General features: G+C 35.0%; 1 long non-coding RNA gene and 1 pseudogene across 1 annotated transcript; one reads left to right on the forward strand and one right to left on the reverse strand.

Annotated features, from left to right (window-relative positions):
- Window positions 1-256: 256 nt before the first annotated feature.
- On the reverse strand, window positions 257-2,994 carry LOC107785882 (uncharacterized). The gene is made up of 4 exons (XR_001648005.2): window positions 2,705-2,994; window positions 1,633-1,700; window positions 1,008-1,081; window positions 257-557 (listed from the first exon to the last, which is right to left on the reverse strand). It is a non-coding gene; the product is annotated as an uncharacterized LOC107785882 (long non-coding RNA).
- A 12,601-nt stretch (window positions 2,995-15,595) lies between these two features.
- LOC107785881 (NAC domain-containing protein 83-like) lies at window positions 15,596-16,841 on the forward strand (annotated as a pseudogene).
- The last annotated feature ends 6,018 nt before the right edge of the window (window positions 16,842-22,859 follow it).

The following is a 22,859-nucleotide window of genomic DNA, read 5'->3' on the forward strand; positions in this document are numbered from 1 at the left end:
AAGTTCTTCAAAAATGGGTTGCCGCTTCTGAAGGTACGTTTAGTGGCGACTAACGCGCCGCCAAAAACCTACCATTGCGATAACAAGCTGCCACAAAAAGTGTATATTTTTTTCCTGAAATCTATTTTCCGTGGCAACTTGGGTCGCCACTGAAGTATCTTTTTTTTGAAAAAAAAAAATTTAATTGGCAGCTACATTTTACTACTTTACCCAACAACATATCATATTATATTATAAGAGACACCACCAAATACAATTGAATAAAATGACATAGAACTTTTCATTACCATCTATTCTACAAAGTATACAACACTCCATAATACATTCAATTGTGCATAAACATGGAAAATAAAATCAACTGTCTATGGATTCCTATTGTTTTTTTGAGCCGAGGGTCTCCTGGAAACAGCCTCTCTACCCTTCGGGGTAGGGGTAAGGTCTGCGTACATATTATCCTCCCCAGACCCCACTTGTGGGATTATACTGGGTTGTTGTTGTTGTTGTCTATGGATTCCTCCTTGGCCAACATCATTTTCCTTTTCGACGAACGTTTGTCCCTGCAATTTAAAGAACAAAAATGCCAACGATCATTTTGATAACCCTCATAACAGAAAGCAACTTTTTCTTTATAATATGTGAAGTACTTATCAAATCCAACTAAGGTTCATATCAGCTTGTACACAAGATAGACTTATGAAATGAACTCAGTAACTACTACTGCCGACACCAATAAACCTTCATCTCTGCCTTAAGTATTATCCTTTTATGGCATCTTAATTAATCCAAAACTGATTGATATTAAGGTCTTGGGTACTGCCCTAAGCATTCTCAAATTTGTGACTTCTAATGAAATTGGAAACATCTCTCAGCAAACTAGCAGAACCTCCAAATAAATCACGGTATTCCATATTGTTGAAAGTTCAGAGAAAAATTCAATGCGTTGAGCATAATGTATTGTACAACTTATAAAGCAAGGAATAATATTAAAATGGCAAAGGGATATATACCTGGACAAGTAGTTTAGATCACCTGGGACGAGCAGTGCTAGGCTGAATTTAGGAGTGACTCCTTTTGGCCGTCCCTGAAATTTCAATCAGCAAGATAAACTAAGAGTTGACATATCTTCATTAATTTAGCAAAATGTGGAAGAAGAGAGTAAACATCAAGAAAGTTACAATGCCTTCTAAAAGGCTATTACTAGAATTTTACTAAATTCTTGATAAACTAACTATCCATATACACATGATTTTCTATGACAGTGGCAGGAGATAAATAGGTAGAATTACAATTCCAAGTTGATGTTGCAATTTTATATTTTTTTTTAAAGACACAAGTTTCTTATGACCTTTTAATGAATCATACGTTGCAATCTTCTAAGAGTTTGAAATAAATAGAGAGATTATCAAATTAACATATCAATTATCAATCGTACGATAAATATAATGCACAACTCACATTTGCAAAATCTATTAGCAACATATCAGATGAGATTTTTAAACTTGTATTTGACCATGAAGAGCATTGCCAGATATTGCTGCTTCATGCAGTACTAACGTGTGCCCATCTACACTTGAATCAAACCTTCTTTAGATATTAACTAGTACATAAATGTAGCTTGTAGTAATTGATTACCTTGCTATAAAGGAGAAACTAGTTTATGTAATCTTGACAGATAACTTCTGGATTCTCCTCACAGACACCTACAACATAAGTAAAAGTTCACCCTTTTTAGAGCTAGTAACTTTATTTGGTATTTACAGGATGTGCGCATACCATGGCATCAATTATTATAGGAAAAAAGAGTTACCCTTTATCTTTGAATGTCATGTTGGTAAGTAAATGCTCTTGAAAGCCCCTCTAAGTTAGAATTTGATTGTAATTTGAAGCTCTATATCACGTAATACTAAGCAAATTTTGATTTTGAGTCCAAGAAGCATGATATTAGAAGAGAAATAATCATAAATAGTTAAAGTAACCACACTTCAGCTCTCTTTTACTATCGAGTTGCCTTGGTAGCAGTGACATCTGAATCTCCTCTATCTGATTCATACAGAATAGTAAGAAGGTATTAAGAGCTCACACACCTTATACTCAATCACCATTCTCATGTTGACGGACTCCGATTTAACCTTAAATTACATTTGCAGAGACTGATTTATTCAGTTCTCACTCAATAGAAGCACAAATTAGCGGTAGAGAAGATACTTAAATCTATTGTACAGAGGATGTTTCACGGAATATGGATTTCCCTTTCAAAACTTAAGACTACAAGGAGATTTATTTACAATCATTTATAAAGGGACAATTACCAAACTGAAAGGCATACAACTGAGTGGACAATCAATGTGAATTGTATGCAGGTCCGAGTCTATAATTATTTATCAGTAAAATCCAGATTATTTTTAATACTAAACAGATATGTGCATCTGATAAAGAGTGCTTTTATCTTTTGAAAAGATAATAAATATAAAAGTGGTACCAAGATCAGTTAACAAAGCAAGCTCTTGCAAATTCTAATTAGAGAACTTTGCTATATGCCCAAAATTAAAACATGAAATGCCTTAATTTACCAAAAAGCAAGTCAAATTCAAATAACCAACACACATCGAAAAAGTACAATCACATCCACAAGAGAAATAACACTTCTCCAATTAATTGCAAAAATTTAAGCAATCAAATAAAAAAAAAAATACTTAAGACTGACTATATAGCAGTCGAGCCAACGAATCTTATCCACTATCCGCCCCATTTCTGGCCAAATCCCAGCCTTGTCGTTGTAAGGGGATATGGTAGTAGCATCGTGAAAGGGGTAGGGAAGACGGAAAGATTAAAAGGAGTCGTTGGATTTGGATTAGTGATTTATAAGTCGAAAAGACGAAATCGCCGGTCGAAGTCGCTAAACTGGATGAATTTGGGGAAGGGGAAGATAGGGTTTACGGGGAGGTTTGGGGAAGAATGTAATAATCCTATAATTCATCTATAATTTATTGTATTTATTTTTACATTATATAAATCATAATAAGTTTATTTTTTTTAATAACAAACATTCAAGAGAGTAATTGCTTATTCAGACCACTTAATATTTATAATGTGAATTCTAATCAATTAGTAGTACATTTACCATAAAAGCATTACCTTTCGTGGCGAGTTAGTCGCCACAAAACCCTTGTGTTATTGGAAACAAAAATTTAGTTGCGACTCATGTAAAATCGCCACCAATACAATCCCTTTGGTAGCAACTATTTTTTGTCGCCACAGAAACTTTCATTTTTTTAGCGATTTTACGGGTTGCCACTACAAATATCATGTTCGGTGGCGACCTTAATAAATCGCTACGAAAACCCTCACTTGTCGTGGCAACTACAAAGGGTCGCCACTAAATATCATATTTCTTCTACTGCTGGAGTGGGAATGAGTCAACTTTGCTCCTCGAAAACCAAATGTTGTACTTTAACAACACAGTTTTTTTCTATAGCTATCGTTATTCACAAAGTGACAATAGCTAGTGATATAGCTAGAATTTTGACTAACATCTATTCTGTGTATATAATATAAAAGAATTGACCATGTAAATATATTGTAATTTTCAGCGCATTCCACCCCTACTTCCATTCCTAATAATAGCAGTGCAAATTATAAGGAAAAAAACATTCATCTATATTATCTTATGATGGTTACGAATGATATTTGTTTGATTCTTAAAAATTTATAATTGTCCAGTATATACAAAATGAAAACTTGAAAATCTCTTAGCGAATCCGATTATGCAATTGCTTTACGATTTTACAAATCTTATTGGAAATATATCATTTATGTTTCAATTTCAAAGTGACAAATTTCAATGCTAATAATGTGACAAACATACTCATTCCTGTGTTTCTGAATATACATGCCATGCATCAACTTTTTTTCTTTAATTATAAAAATAAATATTATTTTCTTAAAATTTTATATTAATTAATATGGGTTGCACGTGCAATGGACATATCCAGAACTAGTTCCTATTATACGCGTGCTTACCTACTATTACAATCATACTTTGTCACATATTTTTAAATTGACGGTACCCCAACTCATAGCTTGTTTGGATGGTTGTCACCTATTGTATTGTATCGACGTATCATATTAATTGTTACTTTAAATATGATATTTGTTTTGATTGTTACTTAAATTTTATTGTATCGTGTCGTTACATAACGATGAAATGTGTCACTTTATGTAACGATCAATTCGGTGTGATCGCATCGTTACCTTATCTTTTTCTCTCATCTCACTCTTCTTCATTATTAAATAATTTTATTTTATCATTTACCCTATCTTTTTATATAATAATTTTACCCCGTATCATAATTTTTTTTAAATAGAGAAAGTTTATTCTTTATATTGCTGGTGCGTCATATCATGAAACAACGGCAAACGATACAATATATCCAAACATTGTATTCATCAAATGATAAAATACAATACAATACAACAAACAACAACAACGACGACCTAATGAATCCCACTAATGAGGTCTGGGGAGGGTAGTGTGTTCGCAGATCTTACTCTACCCCGAAGAGGTAGAAAGGCTGTAATACAATACAATACGATACATTATGAAACAATATGTAACAACAATGAATACTTTTTTAAAAAGACTAACATAAATATTATTTAGAAAATATATTTCAGTTATAAAATAAAGGTTAAGCTCTAGGAACATATTTCAGTTATAAAATAAAAATTAAGCTTTAGAAATTGGAAAATATTCATTCTATATTGCGAACTCAATGAAAAAAGAGGCAAAATAGCCTCCGGACCACCTAAACTTGTACGCATTTGTCATCCTGGTAGATAAACTTAGGATTTTTTTACCGTTGACCATGGTTACATGGAAATCACATTGAAGATGTGGTAAAGATGCACGTCTTAGTTTTTTTGAAGAAACATTAAAATAAGAAAAACCAAAAATTAAAAAGAAAAAGGAAAATCTCTCCAAAGAGCCTCTTCGTCTCCTCCTTTCTTCACGTCCACCTCTCCTAAACCCCCCTCCCTCCCTTCAGCTTTCTTTCTTTAATTTCACCTCTTCTTCATGTTAGAATATACTATAAGCCATGCGTATTGTTATAGTATTCTTTATGAACAATTATTTATTTACTTGTTTAAATTCAATAAAGTTTCATTTTAAATAGATCATGTGTTGGTTTGTGCGTCCATTGCTTACATAGTAGATGATTTAGTGTATAGAGTTTAGCTTATACACGGAAGATTAAATCATCGGTTCTTGTAAGACATAAAAGTTAATGTTCACAATCTAATGATGGAATTGGACAAATCATCGGAATGATTGTAGCACAAGATTAAGTATAATTTATCTTGATTATGGGAATGGTTTAATTCCAACTTCTTGTGCTAGTACATTTTGTATGTATTGAACGGATCAAGTAGAGATGAGTATTTTATACTGACTTTATAAAATAATTTCTCTAGTCCATTTAATGTACTTATACTCTTAATCCTGATATAATTATTATTAGCTGTGTATGTCACTTGTTGTTTTGATTTATTAAAAGGCGAGATTCTTTCGCGAGTCAATAAGCCTGGTAAATTGGATGACAATGATATACATTGGCGAAGTAATAATTAGTTGATGGAATCCATGTCTCAATTTTGAGATTGATGATACTCCTTTATGAAAGCTTATAAGTTTTCATGTGTAAACCCGGCCGGTGGATTTTGTATCCGACACATGAAATAAGTTAAGTGTAAGTCTAAAGGAAGTAATCAATAAATTAAATAGTCAGTAATTTAATTTGATTGATTAGTATCTGAATCTTAACATGGGGAGTTAAATAAGGTTTTATGGAAGAATTTCGAAATTGAACTAAGGAGTGCAATTACGAATTTTTAGTGGAATAATTCGTAATTTATTATGATGGAAATTAGTTTCAGAATTTCGAAATTAATATCATAATAGGAAGCCTTGTTAATTAAATTCTGTGGTCCCTACTGTGCCTAAATAATAGAAAATAGTGGAAACTGTTACTTAGTGGGAAAGAAAATGTGGAAACCGTCCCTTAGTGGGAGAAGAAAACCTAACAGGTTTTGAAAACGGTTTTGACCTAAAAAATGCAGCTATATATATGGATATAAGGGCTGGACGTTTTTGACATGATTCTGACTGCGGTTTCTACTAGAATTTTGCCCACCCAAAATTCTTTTTTTTGGTTATTGTTTGGGTAACACAGTAGAAGACTGTGGAAATCTGCTAGTGTGTTTTCAACTGAGGAACTGGAGAACGACCTAGATTTGTTGTGTTTACGCTTTAAGAGGTAATCCTAAAATCTCCATACATGCTAGTTGTTTATATTACACGTGAATAAGATTCTGTTATTGCTTCCGCTGTGGTATATATTCCATCAATTGGTATCAGAGCTTACTCACGTCTAATTAAATAACTAGGATAAACCATAAGGATTAATATCATGTTCTATATGCAAGTTTTGAATTACATGCAAAGTTTGTTTTTCTGAAAACCTGCACTGTTTTTTTTGGTGTGATTATCTGTTATGGGTTGTGTTGATTATTCTGGAAACTTGATGTATCTTTTTAATATTGGTGATGTTGAGTTAGAATAATCTAAAAATTAAATTTTATCATGTAAAACGGAAAAACACGTTCTGCTGAATTAGGGCAGAAAATCGGAGGTCAAAAAGTAGACGGACTCCGATTGACCTGAAACTTGGCAGGTCCATGCGAAACGGCCCAGTGAGCAATACTCATGGATCTGAAGTCGTTTTTTGGGCGTTCGGGGTCGTTTAGATGGTGTTTTTGCTGTTTTTCTAAAATTCTGAAATTTTTTTTAGTTGTTTTTAATTCCAGAAATTGTGGGGATCAATTCCCTTGGTCCCCGGGCTTAAAAAAATCAGTGATATAATGTTTTTACACGTTGACGTAGGTCTTCTTCCATATCGGATAAAAATATTATGAATAATCACTATGTTATACTACTCATTGATTATTTGTATTTACTCTCCATCTGAGTATGCATGTTGGTTCAATGGGACTAATATATGTTGAATGTTGATATTCACTTGGCTTAAATTAACAGTTTACTCTCCATCTGAGTATGACATGTTTAAGTTTATGGAGTGAAAATCTGTCATTATATATGTATATTGCAAGAATAGCTTCTTTCCCATCGAAATTTGTTGTTCAAGGTGCATAGATTGTATATATATAATGTGTTTTGAATTTTAATGTTCATAATACAAACTGATTTGATCTATTTAAATATTTAATGTCTCCCAGATTAACAATGACTGCTTTTAATCCCCTTACTGCTATTCTTACCCAAAACAAACTTGAGGGTCCAAATTATGTTGATTGGAAACGAAATTTGGATATTGTTCTAATTGCTGAAGAGTACAAATTTGTGCTCGATGAGGTGTGTCCAGAAAAACCTGGAGATGATGCCACAGATGATGAACAGAAGGCTTACCAGAAATGGATTAAGGCTGATGAGATGGCGCGGTGTTACATTTTGGCATCCATATCGAATGTTCTGCAACATCAGCATCAGTCGATGGAGTCTGCTTATGACATTCTGGAAAATCTCAAAGAAATGTTCGGAGATCAGAATCGTGCGGCTAAGCAGACTGCCATGAAAGCCCTTCTGAATACCAAAATGGTTGAAGGTTCATCGGTCAGGGACCATGTTCTGAAGATGATGAGTCTTCTGAATGAACTGGAGGTCCTTGGAGCTAACATTGATAAGGACACGCAGGTTGAAATGATCCTGCAGACTTTGCCTGACAGTTTTCAGCAATTTCGCCTGAATTATAACATGAACAAAATGGATTTGTCCCTTGCGAAATTGTTGAATGAGCTGCAGTCGGCAGAGACTATTATCAAGTCCCAAGCTCCTCCCGTGGCATTGAATTTTGAGGCAGGTTCTTCTTCTAAGCCGAGAGGCGGGCAGAAAAAGAAAAAGGCTCAAAAACCCTCTGTTGGTGGCGCGACTGCTGGTGTGAAAAAGGCTAAGGGCAAGTGTTATCACTGCAAGCAGCCCGGGCATCATAAGAAGCAGTGTCCAACTTATCTGGCCAAGCTGAAAAATAAACCAGGTGATTTACATCTACTTGTCGTTGAAACATTTTTAGCGGCTGTTTCTACCATGTCATAGATTCGGGAGCCACTAATCATATTTGCACTTATTTGCAGGGGTTTCAGGTAACGCGGTGGCTAAGTAAAGGAGAAATCAATGTTTATCAAGCAGACGGTTCAGCAGCCTCAGCTTTAGCATTAGGAAATATTAGTATTTCGTTTGGTAGTGGTAGAGTTTTAGCTTTAAAAGACACATTATATGTACCTTCCGTTAGAAGGAATTTAATTTCGGTTTCTAGCGCTATGAGAGATGGTTATGATTTTAATTGTCATGACGTTGATAAATGTGTTATTACTCATAATAAGCGTTATCTCTCTTCGGCTACATTGATTAATGGTCTTTTTGTTGTTGACTCTATTCCTAAACAGTTACCACCTAAAGAACTGAATAATGTTGATTTACCAAGCAAGAGAAAACGTTCTTCTGAATTGAGTGAAACATATTTATGGCACTTGCGTTTGGGTCATATAAATCTGAACAGAATTTCCAGGTTGGTCAAGGATGGACCTTTAAGTTCATTGAAAGTGGAGGCACTACCAACTTGTGAATCTTGTTTAGAAGGGAAAATGACAAAACGAAATTTCCCTCAAAAGGAAATCGGGCAAGTGATAAATTAGAATTAATTCATTCTGATTTGTGTGGTCCAATGAATGTCCAAGCAAGAGGTGGTTTTGAGTATTTTGTGACTTTCACAGATGATTACTCAAAATATGGATATATTTATTTGTTGCGTCGAAAGTCTGAATGTTTTGAAAAGTTCAAAGAATTCAAGACTGAGACTGAAAAACGACATAATAAACATATCAAGACACTACGATCTGATCGTGGTGGGGAGTACCTCTCTACAGACTTTATTGGTTATTTATCAGAATGTGGAATTACATCTCAATTATCTGCACCTGGAACTCCACAACAAAATGGTGTAGCTGAAAGAAGAAATAGGACTCTTATGGAAATGGTTAGATCAATGATGAGTTATTCCGATTTGTCTTCGTCTTTTTGGGGACATGCCTTAGAAACGGCGAATTATGTTCTGAACTTAGTTCCTTCAAAGTCAGTACCCTTGACCCCTACAGAATTGTGGACTGGGCGCAAGCCTAGTCTGCGGCATATTCGAGTTTGGGGTTGTCCGGCACATGTGCTAAAGGGGAAAACGGATAAATTGGAGGCAAGAACGGATGTATGCGTGTTTATAGGTTATCCAAAAGGGACGAAAGGTGGTTTATTCTATTGTCCTAAAGAGAAAAAGGTAATTGTTAGCACAAATGCCAAGTTTCTAGAAGAGGACTATTTGATGAACCATGTTCCTAGAAGTAAACTCGTTTTACAGGAACTCAACAAAGGAATGGAAACTCAGTCATCTGAAAATCAAAACGACCATATCCAAACCCCGGAAGTCGATTTTGACATACCATTGCACTTTAGTAGTGGGAGAAATGTCAATAGACTTAATGTATCACAAGAACAAGTGCCCGCAGTCATACTACCACAAAGTAGTGGGAGTCATGTTGAGCAGACTGCACAACAGGAAGAAGTCGTTGATATCCCTGTGGATAGCATGGAGACTCAGGTTCCTGATGATGTTGTGGTTCAACCACAAAATCAACGTGATGTAGTTGCAACTGATGTAGTGCGTAGTCGTAGTGGGAGAGAAATAAGACAGCCAGTTCGTTACACGCTCTTGGGAGAATCATATGATAGGATCCCTGAGGAGCCTACCTCCGAACCTGTCAATTACGACCAAGCACTACATGATAAGGATGCCGATAAGTGGGTTGCTGCTATGAAATCAGAGATGGAGTCTATGTACTCTAATCAGGTTTGGGATCTTGTAGAACCAACTGATGGGGTTAAACCCATTGGATGCAAATGGATCTATAAGAAAAAGAGAGGTGTAGACGGAAAAGTACAAACTTTTAAAGCAAGGCTTGTAGCGAAAGGGTTTACTCAGAAAGAAGGGATTGACTATGAGGAAACCTTCTCGCCGGTAGCCATGCTTAAGTCTATAAGGATTCTCTTATCCATTGTTGCTCATTATGATTATGAGATTTGGCAAATGGATGTCAAGACAGCTTTCCTTAATGGAAGTCTTGATGAGTGCATCTATATGATGCAACCAGACGGTTTTATGGAAAGTGGCAAAGAGCACATGTTGTGTAAGCTTAAAAGGTCCATTTATGGACTAAAACAGGCATCTAGGGCATGGAACACTTGTTTTGATAAGGCGATTAAAACTTTTGGTTTTGATTAGTGTCTTAACGAATCTTGTGTATACAAAAAGTGGGATGGGGACAAAGTGGCATTTTTGATCTTATATGTAGATGACATACTGCTCATAGGAAATAATGTGGGCATGTTGAATTCAGTTAAGCAGTGGTTGTCCACACATTTTGATATGAAAGATTTGGGAGAAGCGGCTCATATCCTTGGGATCAAACTCTTGCGAGATCGCAAGAAAAGGATATTAGGCTTGTCCCAAGGTCTTTATATTGATACAATACTCTCCAGGTTTAGCATGCATGATTCCAAGAAAGGATTCCTTCCTTTCAGACATGGAATTTCTCTATCTAAAGATCAGTCTCCTAAGACTGATGAAGAGATAGAAAAGATGAAGGCGGTCCCTTATGCATCAGCTGTGGGGAGCCTCATGTATGTTATGTTATGCACTAGGCCTGATATCTGCTTTGTCATTGGCGTTGTTAGCAGATTTCAGTCTAATCCTGGGAAAGAGCATTGGACGGCGGTTAAACATATAATCAAGTACCTGAAAAGGACTAGGGATTACATGTTGATCTACCAATCAGATGACCTGGTACCTATTGGGTATACTGATTCGGATTTCCAATCAGACAGAGATTCTAGAAAGTCTACCTCAGGTAATGTGTTTACTCTTGGAGGTGGAGCTATAAGTTGGAGGAGTATCAAGCAAACTTGTGTTGCTGATTCTACCATGGAAGCCGAATATGTGGCAGCCTCTGAGGCAGCCAAAGAGGCAGTTTGGATCGGTAACTTCCTGAGAGAGTTGGGTGTGGTTCCTTCGATTCAAGCACCAATTACGCTTTACTGTGATAATAGTGGTGCGGTTGCAAATTCAAAGGAGCCACGAAGCCATAAGAGGGCAAAGCACATTGAGCGTAAATATCATTTAATTCGTGATATAGTGCAGAGAGGGGATGTAGTGGTCACCAAGATTGCGTCAGAGAACAACTTGGCAGATCCGTTTACTAAGAGCTTACCACAGAAGACTTTTGATAAGCATGTAGAAGGAATGGGTGTCAAAATTGTAGACGCATGGTTATTAGTCTAAGTGGGAGATTGTTAGAATATACTATAAGTCATGCGTATTGTTATAGTATTCTTTATGAACAATTATTTATTTACTTGTTTAAATTCAATAAAGTTTCATTTTAAATAGATCATGTGTTGGTTTGTGCGTCCATTGCTTACATAGTAGATGATTTAGTGTATAGAGTTTAGCTTATACACGGAAGATTAAATCATCGGTTCTTGTAAGACATAAAAGTTAATGTTCACAATCTAATGATGGAATTGGACAAATCATCGGAATGATTGTAGCACAAGATTAAGTATAATTTATCTTGATTATGGGAATGGTTTAATTCCAACTTCTTGTGCTAGTACATTTTGTATGTATTGAACGGATCAAGTAGAGATGAGTATTTTATACTGACTTTATAAAATAATTTCTCTAGTCCATTTAATGTACTTATACTCTTAATCCTGATATAATTATTATTAGCTGTGTATGTCACTTGTTGTTTTGATTTATTAAAAGGCGAGATTCTTTCGCGAGTCAATAAGCCTGGTAAATTGGATGACAATGATATACATTGGCGAAGTAATAATTAGTTGATGGAATCCATGTCTCAATTTTGAGATTGATGATACTCCTTTATGAAAGCTTATAAGTTTTCATGTGTAAACCCGGCCGGTGGATTTTGTATCCGACACATGAAATAAGTTAAGTGTAAGTCTAAAGGAAGTAATCAATAAATTAAATAGTCAGTAATTTAATTTGATTGATTAGTATCTGAATCTTAACATGGGGAGTTAAATAAGGTTTTATGGAAGAATTTCGAAATTGAACTAAGGAGTGCAATTACGAATTTTTAGTGGAATAATTCGTAATTTATTATGATGGAAATTAGTTTCAGAATTTCGAAATTAATATCATAATAGGAAGCCTTGTTAATTAAATTCTGTGGTCCCTACTGTGCCTAAATAATAGAAAATAGTGGAAACTGTTACTTAGTGGGAAAGAAAATGTGGAAACCGTCCCTTAGTGGGAGAAGAAAACCTAACAGGTTTTGAAAACGGTTTTGACCTAAAAAACGCAGCTATATATATGGATATAAGGGCTGGACGTTTTTGACATGATTCTGACTGCGGTTTCTACTAGAATTTTGCCCACCCAAAATTCTTTTTTTTGGTTATTGTTTGGGTAACACAGTAGAAGACTGTGGAAATCTGCTAGTGTGTTTTCAACTGAGGAACTGGAGAACGACCTAGATTTGTTGTGTTTACGCTTCAAGAGGTAATCCTAAAATCTCCATACATGCTAGTTGTTTAGATTACACGTGAATAAGATTCTGTTATTGCTTCCGCTGTGGTATATATTCCATCACTTCGTTCAAGCTTTCATGGCTACAAAACCATTCCAGAAATTTATGGGAACCCTTTTTTTCTTTTTACAGACGAAATGGGTACTCTTCAAACCATCGTAAGCCCCCAAAACTACTCCGGCAAGCTCGTTGCTGTCGGAAAAAGTTCAGACGACGGCAAATTTAATTTCAAGGAGTTCCGAATCTCTCTAGATGACAGGTCGCCGGATTAGTGACACCAGCAACTCCCATCAACTCTTTCACGGTCCTAGTGGAGCTATCGTATAAAGGAAGAGAAAGGAAAAAAAATTAGATGTCATAAAGCAACTATCTTCAATTCCACCTGTGGCGGCTGCTTTGTGTGGCTGCCATGTTTAGAAGAAGAAGAAGGGGAATTGGTTTTAAAATTTTAATTACTAATTAGTTAATGGGGTCTACAAAATACAAATGTTAAAAAATAATAGGTTAAGTTGTGACGTGTCGTAATATCTCAGCGATTGAAGAACACGCTCAAGGAGTTTTTATTAGTAGGCATTTAGTAGAACTGTAGAAGTGTTTAAATGGAAAATTCGGAGTTTTTTTATCGGGATGAAAATTGGGTACAAGTTTAGGTGGTTCGGAGGTCATTTTACCAAAAAAAGAAATTATGTCTCATAGAGTCCTCAATCATCATTCAAATATATTTGCCTTAAATTTTTGTTCCAGTATTATAATTTTATCAATCCAATTTCACAAATTATTATACTTTCTTTTTTGTTTCAGGAAAAACATCACTCTTGAAGATGTAAGAGCTTTTCTGAAAAATATTGTCAATTTATTTGAAAACGACAAAAATAGAATTAGCTATACTTTTATTAAAATTCTCAAAAATTTGTGAAATAACACAAATTGAAGAATTGAATCTTACGTCTTCTCAATTAATTTTCCTCAATGGCTACAATGTTACCCTTGTAGAGAGGTTTTAGTTACTAAAAAAATAATGATTAATGATGACTTAGTTTGGATAAATTTGGTTTATACTATTTTATTCTTATTTGTTCAAGTTTGTGAATTAATTAAATTAACTCTTCATACTATGGGTGTGTTTGGTACGAAGGAAAATATTTTCATGGAAAATGAGTGATTTTACTACTTATTTTTTCTTATTTGGTTGGCGATTGAAAATATTTTTTAGTGTTTGGTTAGAGAGTAGATATTTTTTTTAGGAAAATATTTTTTTATGCTACTCTCCTCAACCCCCCTCCCCCTTCCCCCAACTCTCTAAAAATTCACACAAATTCAAAGAAACTAATGTGCTGCTTTAGTTTTTTATGCAAAAATAATGTTGAAATTTGTGCTCCATAACTAAAAAGAAAATACTCTTTTATTGGTTGAAAAAGAAAGTATTCTTTCTACAACATGAAAATAAAGTACTCATTTTATTGAAATAAAAGAAAATACTCATTTGGTTGAAATGAAAAAAAAAAATTACATCATGAAAAGAAAATATTTTTTTTTGTGAAATAAAAAAAATACTTTTTCTACATAAAAAGAAAGTATTTTTTTGTTAAAATGAAAAAAATACTTTTTTATATCATAAAAAAACACTCATTTGTTAAAATTAAAAGAAAAACCTATCTACAACATGAAGAAAGTATTATTAATAATATTTTTATTTAGGGTGAGATGGGGTGGAAAAAAAAACCTTTTTGGAGAGAGGAGGTGGGTGGGTGTGGGGTGGGTTGGTGAGGGAGGAATAGGATGGGGAAGGTTGAGAAGGAGTTTTGGAAAATATTTTTTCTTTTTTTAATAGGAAAAATATTTTCCTCCAACTGGAGGAAAATATGTTCATGTCGATAATGTTTTCCAAAACATTTAGGTCAGCAAAACATGAAAAAATTGGAAAATATTTTCCGTTCCAAAACATTTAGGCAAACAAAACATAGAAAAATTGGAAAACATTTTTCGGAAAATATTTTCCTTCATACCAAACACACCCTATATTACAACTGATTTTGTTCTATTTTCTTATTTCTTTCATCATTGGTAATCTTATCGAGGAAACAAATTTATGATCCTGGGTAAATTTGGCCCAATAATATAATGAAGGTTAAATGTAGACAACATTTAAAAAATAGAGGGGTATATTTGGTCCCTTTCCTTTTTAAGTTTCGCTTCTATGATAATGTGCTCGAAACTAGCGCATAAATAAAATCTCACACATGCATTTGCTTATTAAGGGATTGAACAACTTTAACCTTTTCAATTATAGAGGGTAAAAATAGCTATCATGTTTATTTCCGTCACATTTTTATTTTTTGGAATATTTTTAAAGTAAAAAATATGTTTAATCCTTGTTAATTCCAATTACAAAAGAAAATGAATTAATTGGATGGAACTCTCTTATTCTATAACTCATCTACACGTGCAGTTACGTACTACCAGAACTATACTTTACTTGCGTATTTTTGAAAGAATTACATCAAATACAATGTTAATGAGATCATAATACAAAAATCAAAGTAACCTCTTATTAATTTTTAATGGGCCAAGGAAATACTCTAAATTATAATTAACATGTAACACATACTATTACTTAAGTTATACTCTCTTAGTTTGTTTAAGTTATCAAATTCATAATTAAATATTTATATATATTTAATAAAAAATTTAATATAAATATAGAATTGAAGCAAAACTAGATTTGTCCATTCTAAGGGTATTTTTGGTCCTTTCCCTGCAACAAAAAAAAAACGTTATTAGTCACAGCTGTTTTTGGCGTGTCATACTTTCCAAAAGTGTGTCTTACATATTAGTAGTTCAACCTTGGCGTGTCATACTTTCCAAAAGAGTGTCTATATATTAGTAGTTCAACCTTGGCCTCGTGAATACGCTCTTTGTTTGTTCTTCCTAGTTTTCTGTCATTCAAGATTCAAGAAAGCGTTTTCTGTCTTGGTTCTTCAAGGCTTCAAGAAAGAACTGAAGCATGGAGAAGAATGCTCAATTTCGTCCCTCTGACACTGATTTGATAATGCAGTTGTTGAAATTTGTGGCTGGAAAATGCTTACTAACTGAAGGTCTCATTGTCTTTGCAGATGTTTACAGCAAAGAGCCATGTCAATTAATTGGAGAGATAAATTCCAAGAAAACCCATTACTTCCTTACCCAACTGAAGAAGAAGTCCACTGATGCCAGATTCAGCAGAATTACGGGTAATGGGAGTTGGACACAGCGGAATAAAGGCAAGGAAATTCTTGATGAGGATGGCAGTCTCATTATTGGGTATAAAAGAAGCTTGAGTTACAAGAACAAGAAGGACTCCTCTTTGAATGGCCGTTGGTTGATGATGGAGTATTTCTTGGCTGACTCTCTTCTTCAGCAGTTGAAATCTAACGAAGCAAAAGAGTTTGTAATCTGTGCGGTTAAGAAGAACCCCAGATCAGAAGTTGAGGAAACAGTAGTGCTACTATTGTAGAATATAAGAGGTTCATTGATCGTGTGGTTCATCTCCAAACATCACCCGAAGAACAGAGTACTATGATTTTGTCTGAGAACAGTCCTGTGATGTTGGAGAGCACTTCCTCTAATGTTTTTTCAGTGGAACAATTAGAACCAAATGATTGAATGTTGGTTCTTGCTAATCAGACTGATTCTGATGAATTCTTTGGAATGCTGAACGTAGAAAATCAAGAATGCTATTATCAGGAAGGTGATGAAGGAGAATTTGATTGGAAATCTATATTGGATTTTGGGGATCATGGTTTAGTGCAGAATGACTTGCTTTACTAATTCTGGAAAATTGAAACTTGGTAGATTTTTGAAAAGGGTATTTTTTGTTTTTGAGTTTCTTTGAAATCCAAGATAACTTTTTTTTTAAAGATTAGGATATCTGTGAAATCTTAGGGATTCTGACATTGACTTATTGGATGTTTAGATTATGTTGGTGTTACGATAACAACCAACATATTTTTTCATCAACGATTTTGTGCAATGTAGATGATGTTGTCGTTTTCTCAAGGTCTCGGTGACTCTTAGAGTTCATTCTTATTGTTTATAATGAAAAGTTAAATTATAAAAGATGCTCTTTTTTATTTTGCTTTTGCTCATTTGTTGATATCCAATTTCTTTGATCTATTTGACATTTTCTCTTAATGTTCTGTTTGTTGAATGCCAAAACTCCCACATCGGTGGAGGATCAAATTGGTTGGGAATTTTCCCTATAAAAAGAGGCATAATGTTTAGGATTTAAACACACATCTCATTTGTCTTCTCATCTTCTCAAGACATTTGTATCTTCTCTATTTAGTATTATTTCACTTGTATTTTTTGAGTGAAATAAAATATTGGTTGTGTCCGAGGAAGTAGGCAAAATTGGCCGAACCTCGTAAATTCTGGTGTTCCTTTTATTGTTGTATTATTGTCTTATTTATTATTTAGTGGTTGCCATAATTTTTGGTATAGTAGTTGTGACTCATTCACACTATATACATTTAGCTTCTGCAACAATTGGTATCAAGGATTGTTAAAAGGAGTAAAGACTTGCAACTTGGAGTTTTGTGAGCATTGTGTCAAAGGAAAACAGACAAGAGTTAAATTTGGTACAACAATCCATAATACTAAAGGCATTTTGGATTATCTACACTCTGATGTTTGGGGTCCTTCCAAAACACCTTCATTAGGTGGGAAACACTATTTTATAACCTTTGTTGATGAGTTTTCCTGAAGAGTGTGGGTATATACAATGAAGAAGAAAGATGAAGTGTTGAGAATTTTTCTCAAATGGAAAACGATGGTGGAGAATCAAACAGGCAGGAGGATCAAGTGTATTCGCACAGACAATGGAGGTGAATACAAAAATGATCATTTCAATAAGGTATGTGAAAATGATGGCATCGTCCGACACTTCACTGTCAGACATACACCACAACAGAATGGAGTGGCAGAACGTATGAACCGGACCTTGCTGGAGAAGGTACGGTGCATGTTGTCCAATGCTGGCTTGGGCAAAGAATTTTGGGCTGAGGCAATTACATATGCATGCCACCTCATTAATCGTCTACCATTTGCTGCTATTGATGGCAAGACACCATTTGAAAATGGTATAGAAAGCCTGATGTATATTATGACTCTTTGCACGTGTTTGGCTCAACCGCATATTATCATGTGACAGAGTCAAAATTAGATCCAAGAGCAAAGAAGGCTATTTTTATGGGGATTACTTCTGGAGTCAAAGGATATCGCTTATGGTGTCCTATGACAAAGAAAGTAATATTCAGCAGGGATGTTACCTTTGATGAATCTGCTATGGTAAATAAGGTAACAGAAGATACCAAACAAAATGAGGGTGCTTCTAAGCAGGTGGAGTTTGAGGGAAAATTTATTTTTCCTACACAAGAAGCAAAGGAGGAAACAAATGAAGATTATCCTTTGGAAGAAGAGCCAGTAGAGAGGGAGATTCCAACTCAAGAACCTCAACAACAACTTGAATCAATAGCAACTAGAAGGTCAAAAAGGACAATAACAAAATATATTTGTCTCATAGAGACGGTTGCTTGTGCCGCCTCAATTGTAGCTGATGATGTTCCTACCACTTATAAAGACGTAGTCCAAAGTTCAAAAGAAGATAAATTGAGGATTGCCATGAATGATGAAATACAGTCTCTTCATCAGAATCATACATGGAGATTGGCCAATCTCCCGAAGGGAAAGAAAACAATTGGGTGCAAATGGGTATTTGCAAAGAAAGAAGGATTTCCTAACCAAGAAGATGTTCGCTACAAAGCAAGATTGGTGGCCAAAGGATATGCTCAAAAGGAGGGAATTGATTACAATGAAGTGTTTTCTCCAGTTGTAAAATATTCCTCCATTAGAATTATGTTGGCTTTGGTAGCACAATTGGATTTGGAACTAGTTCAGATGGATGTAAAAACTGTGTTTTTACATTGAAACTTGGAGGAGGAAATCTACATGGCTCAGCCAGAAGGATTCAAAGTTGCTGGAAAGGAAAATATGGTGTGTAAACTTGAAAAATCGTTGTACGGATTGAAACAATCTTCTAGACAATGGTACAAACGATTTGACAAGTTTATATTGCAGCAAGGGTATAAGAGAAGCAAGTACGATCAATATGTGTATTTGCGCAAGCTTAAAGATGGTTCTTTTATATATCTTCTCTTATATGTTAATGATATGTTGATAGCTTCCAAGAATTCGGAAGAAATTGATAAGTTGAAGATTCAACTGAAGAAGGAGTTCGAGATGAAGGATCTGGGTGAGGCAAAAAAAATTCTTGGCATGGAGATAATAAGAGATAGACGTTCAAAGAAACTCTGTTTATCTCAGAAAGAATATTTGAAAAGAGTACTACAACGTTTTGGCATAGATGAAAAGACTAAGCCAGTTAGTACTCCACTTGCTCCCCATTTTAAGCTAAGTACTACTATGTCGCCAAAAGATGAAGCTGAATGAGAGTATATGTCAAAGGTACCATGCACAAATGCTGTTGGTAGCTTGATGTATGCAATGGTCTGTACGAGACCTGATATTTCACAAACTATTGGAGTTATTAGCAGATATATGCATAATCCAGGAAAGGAGCATTGGCAAGTCGTGAAGTTGATTCTACGGTATATTTATAATACTGTAGATGTTGGGTTAGTTTTTGAGGAGGAGGCAATCAGTCTGTAGTTGGATATTGTGACTCAGATTTTGCGGGTGATCTGGACAAACGAAGATCAACTACTGGTTATGTATTTACTTTTGCAAAGGCACCGGTTAGTTGGAAGTCTACTTTGCAGTCAACAGTTGCTTTGTCTACAACAAAGGCAGAGTACATGGCTATTACAGAGGCTGTGAAGGAGGCAATTTGGCTTCAGGGGTTGCTAAAGGAGCTTGATATTGGACAAAAAAGTATCACAATTTTTTGTGATAGTCAAAGTGCTATTCAATTAGCGAAGAACCAAGTTTATCATGCAAGGACGAAGCACATTGATGTTCGGTATCATTTCGTACGAGAAATCATAGAAGAAGGTGGAGTCATGGTGAAGAAAATTCATACTACGGAGAATCCTGCTGATATGCTGATAAAAGTGGTGACTACAGTCAAGTTTCAACATTGTTTGGATTTAATCAATATTGTTGAACACTAAAAATTGAAGATGAAGACACAACCAAAATTTGTTATTGAGGAAAAATTGAAGATGCGGAATTTTGCCAAGGTGGAGATTTGTTGTATGCCAAAACTCCCACATCGGTGGAGGACCAAATTGGTTGGGAATTTTTTCCTATAAAAGGAGGCCTAATGTTTAGGATTTAAACATACCTCTCATTTGCCTTTTCATCTTCTTAAGGCATTTGTATCTTCTCTCTTTAGTATTATTTCACTTGTATTTTTGGAGTGAAATAAAATATTGGTTGTGTCCGAGGAAGTAGGCAAAATTGACCGAACCTCGTAAATTCTGGTGTTCCTTTTATTGTTGTATTATTGTCTTATTTATTATTTAGTGGCTGCCATAATTTTTGGTATAGTAATTGTGACTCATTCACACTATATACATTTGGCTTCCGCAACACTGTTTTGTGTTTTCCTGTTTATAGAATTTTGTTGTTTCACTATTTTTGGGCTGTTGGTATAGGATCACTCTTTGTATGATATGTAATATCAAGCTGCTAAAAGTAAGACAACAACAGCAATTAAGAGAAGTCGGATTAATTTAGTACCTTAACAAAAACTTTCATTTGTAGCAATGAGTGTAGGAGGCTTGATGATGAGTCTTAAGAAGTGAAAACAGAATGCACAGGCCATTGATGTTGAGCTATGCATTTTTTGGCATCTGAAAGTAATATTTCCTCAAGTTCACTCTCTGTTAACAACATCAAATTCGACAGTTAGTCATTTTTGTATGTCTTGTGGGCTAAATGGCTAACTTATGGAATGTTTTTTTCTGGTACACTTCATTTGTGCACTCTATTTTACCTTAAGTTGCTTCGCTGGTCGCTGTATATGTTATTTCAGCTTCTTTGACTCTATGCTAATACTCTTCTTCTCAGCAACAATTTTATAAAATCATATTTCCTCCAAAGTAGCTTGAGGAAATATTACTTCTCTCTATCTTTCCCACCCCCAATCCCAATCTCTACATCCTTACTTATTAGACAATTTTCTCCAACTTCTAGCATTAAATTTGAAAGCAGATTCATGTTGTGTTTCTTTTCTATAGGGACCTAAGATAGGTTCCTGAAAGAGAATAACATACAACCTGAAACATTTAAACTCAGAAAAGAGATGTGGAAATCTGAACGGTTTAAAGTGGAGGAGAAAATGTTGGTTGTGATATCTTCTTACTTGCTGTATTTGTAAATAATAATTTTGGAGAAAAGAGCGTTAGCGTATAAACGTAAATATAAATGAAACAGTAATTAATTCGAGCCCACTAAATTCACAGTATTTCCTTAAGAAATTTAATCCCCTCCTAGTACCCAAGGTTATGGATTATTTCCTCCCAGGATAGAACAAATTACATACTGGTGTAGCGGTACTTCAAACCCCACTGTTTCAGCGAACACAAAGTTCAGCAGCAAATCACACTTATGGTTGCTTTGTTTGTAGTTTAAAACAATGCACAACGAAGGAGGAGAACTCAGAAGTCGAATGGAATTTCTGAGAGGAAGGAATGCAATGTATAGCCAACGTTGAGTTCTTTCTGAAGAGGATATCAATAGCAGTGTAAACTGAAGATGAATGATTTCTTTCTGTGTATCTTCAACAAGCTGCTTGCACCATCTATTTATAGTGCAGTTAGGTGCTAAACACGGACCTGCTGCCACTCATTTAGTGGAGCACTTGGCCATATTGGACGGAGCACCAAGCTGCTAACTAATGGAGCAATCACTTGCTATTATGGAGCAAGCATTTGGCAATGGTGGGAGATGCATTAGCCTGCTGGAACAAATCCACGGATTGGAACATATCCATTACAAACACGGATAATATTACGTTAATATTTACGATTAACAAATAAATTTGGTCCAAAAAATTAATCAATCAATCGATCATTTGACCAAATCCAAATCCAAATTCGAAGCCGAAGCCGAGCCGAGCGAGCGAGTGACGACGGCGCGAGGCTTGCCTTCTTCTTAACTCTTTAAGAGCTACAAGAAGAGCAATTGTATATATACCCACCAAAATCCTTTTCCTCTTCCAATATGAGACAATGTTTCAAGAGAGGGAAACTTAAAATTTTACTCAAAATTTTTATTTTCCCTCCATTTCCCATTCACCCTCTTTTTAAAACTTTTCCATCTTAAAATCCTTAACAATCCCCCACATAAATAGGGAATGGCTATATCACGGAAGTATGCATGAAAAACTTGTGTGATTTGCAAGCAAGGATTAATTGTATCTGGATAAGTAGGTTTCCCTTTGAACTTTCCATAGTGAACTTATGTCGGATATACTCAGTCAATCATTAGATTTGATATCTTTGAACCGTCGAACTTTAGTATATACCTAGACAACCATAAGTCACACAATCAACCCTTATCCGTCTTTGGTTCTCATTGTTGTGTTCGTTTCAGCCATGAACACCGCATGGTTTCATAAGTGCGTAGAGAATTGGCCATGCAAAATTCTCTTTGAAGCGGCTAACACTTTACACTTACATAGGTGATTTCTAATCGTGTCATCCCGTAGATACACTATTTGATATACCCATGTATCAAATTTAGAAATCATTAAAAAGCCTTAATGCTTTATCCTTGGTACTGAACATTGTCTCATCACGAGAATGGACCAAATTTTTTGTTGACAATGTTGAACCGTCATTAATGACTTTGTTTGATCTCCTTGAACCTAGATCTTGGGATCTCCAGTCTTCTAGGTAGAGTTACCGCCACAATGACTTGTTCTCGGCCAAAGTCCCATTTCCCTCGATGATTTCTCAACTACCTCTCTAGTTAGGCCTTTTGTAAGTGGATCCGACACATTATCACTTGACTTTACATAGTCAATCGTGATAATTCCTCTAGAGAGTAGTTGCCTAACGGTTTTATGTCTTCGTCATATATGACGAGATTTACCGTTATACATAATGCTCCCAGCCCTTCCCATT

This window comes from Nicotiana tabacum, chromosome 1 (genome assembly GCF_000715075.1).
Source record: "Nicotiana tabacum cultivar K326 chromosome 1, ASM71507v2, whole genome shotgun sequence".
Lineage (NCBI taxonomy): Eukaryota > Viridiplantae > Streptophyta > Magnoliopsida > Solanales > Solanaceae > Nicotiana > Nicotiana tabacum.